This window comes from Pipistrellus hanaki, assembly GCF_964339955.1.
Source record: "Pipistrellus hanaki genome assembly, chromosome: 9".
Classification (NCBI taxonomy): domain Eukaryota; kingdom Metazoa; phylum Chordata; class Mammalia; order Chiroptera; family Vespertilionidae; genus Pipistrellus; species Pipistrellus hanaki.
This window is the reverse complement of record NC_140511.1, coordinates 26,868,628-26,870,738: the sequence shown is the minus strand read 5'-3', so window position 1 is coordinate 26,870,738 and position 2,111 is coordinate 26,868,628. Positions and strand designations below refer to the sequence as shown.

The 2,111-nt window shown below is 40.8% G+C and overlaps 1 pseudogene across 1 annotated transcript; it reads right to left on the bottom strand.

The window, feature by feature from the left end:
* Positions 1-498: 498 nt before the first annotated feature.
* LOC311627901 (ras-related protein Rab-11A-like) lies at positions 499-1,221 on the bottom strand (annotated as a pseudogene). The gene has a single exon. The product of its transcript is annotated as a ras-related protein Rab-11A-like (transcript).
* Positions 1,222-2,111: the final 890 nt, after the last annotated feature.

The window sequence follows — 2,111 nt, the reverse complement described above, 5'->3', positions numbered from 1 at the left end:
CTGTCCCCTGGGGTGTCTGTGAAGTTGCTCTTTCCTACCAACAGCTACTCACCTACTGTAACAGGCCAAGGAGCTGGGATTCCAGGTGAAATCCTGCCTCCACCCGAGGGTGGAGAGAAGCTGATAAAATATTTCGCACCTTGGCTGAGGTCTTACCCTGTAAGCATGGGCTCCTTCGGGTCTTGCCTTCTAATCAACCTTAGAATTTACATTTGCAGAGTTAACAAACACCAATGGAACACTTTTTGTGTTCCAGGCACTGTGCTGGGGGCTTATTCATGTTATCTCACATTAGGCTTTCTTTCTTTCTTCTTTTTTTTTTTTTTTACAATCCCTTTTCCTCTTAGGTCCTTGGAGACTTCCTATAAACATCTTATCAGCTGGATTGTGGAAGAGGGATTAGCTTTATTTTTAGAAGCTTTCAAGAATAGTTAATATTTATTACTATTATCATTATTTATTTGTTTGTTTGTTTGTTTACTTATTTTTGACCACAAGAATTACAAATATATTTAAATCTCAGACCTGGGAAGTGGACTATACCCAGCCTTGTATGGGAGAAGAGAAACGCCTTATATGTTCTGACTGCACTGCACCTTTGGCTTATTTTCAGTGGTTGGTGGAACACAAATAGGAACCACATTGTTGCTTGGAGACGTCCTTTTCAAGTCTGTCTGACATTTGCTTCTGGGAAACAATGCGGTATATCTATGTCAGAACTGTCTGAAAAGCAGCTTCTAACTTTGTAGAGTCTAGAGCTGATGTCTCAATGAATGACAAACCATTCTTTTCTGCAAAAGCTCTTGCTTCATCTGTAGGAACTGCCCTGAAATGATGCAAATACCTTTTATTGCCCACAAGCTTGATAACAATGTTATTATCAGCATGATCTCTCAGTTCTTTCAGCCACCACTCTACATTTTCATATGTGAGATGTTTAGCAATGTCATCAACCAACAAGGCACCCACAGCTCCATGACGGTATGCTGATGTTATAGCTTGATAGCACTCTTGCCCAGCCAGGTCCCATATCTGTGCCTTTATTGTTTTCCCATCAACCTGGATGCTTCTTGTTGCAAACTCTACTCCAGTGGTGCTCTTGCGTTCAAAATTAAATTCATTTTGTGTAAATCAAGGCAGGAGATTACTCTTTCCAACACCAGAATCTCTGATAAGGACAACTTTAAAGAGGTAGTGGTACGCGTTATTTTGGGTGCCCATTGCAAGAATAGAAGTGGTGGGAGCAGCAGTGTTATCGGTCACTATTATCATCATTTATTGAGCACTTACTAAATCTCAGGCATGAACTAAGCATTTTAGATTTTTGCTCTCCCAGTTCATTTTCAGAGCAACTCTAGAGATGTATCATTCCCTCTTAGAGATAAGGAAACAGATGTTTAGAGACTTTAAATAAATGTCTAAAGGTCCTCCAATGGTCTTGCCAGGACTGGTGCTCAGATCTGTTTGTGTCCAATCAGACTGCTCTGATACCCTAGGATTGTGGTTTTCAACCTTTGGGGGCATAAGGGAACATTCGTGAAACTTCTTTAAAAACTAAATGTTTTATTTGGAATAATTTTAGATTTGCAGAAAAGATGCAAGGACAGAGTGTTCAAGTCCAATTATGTTGAGTGTTCAACTATAAATATGGAAAATTTGATTTAAAGAAACATGATGAATTGAACCCAAGTTTGGGGTGGTAGTGGTGGTGAAGGATGGCTGCACAGATATTGGTGCTACATTCTAAGGGATGTGTAATGCCCCAGCAGCCAAGTAGGAGGCAGCAAGGGTGCACCGGCATCAGAGACCTCCTAAACAAAGGCCCAGCTGCCTGAAAATGCATGAGGATATTTGGGCAAGGATATGCTCCAGGGTGGGTCTGAAGTATGAGTTCGTAGTAGAAAAGTAGATTAGGTCAGAAAGAGAAGCCTAAGATATCTTTTTAGTAACACGATCGGGTATGCTCATTAGAATGAACAGTTTGGACTATGGAGAGGATGGATTAGAGGTTTGCTGGACCGTGGTTCTTCAAACTCCACAAGTCTAATACGGAGTTAATTCCCCATTGTTCTCCGGCATTTCTCATATTGAAAGTTAAGGCTTACCTGTCA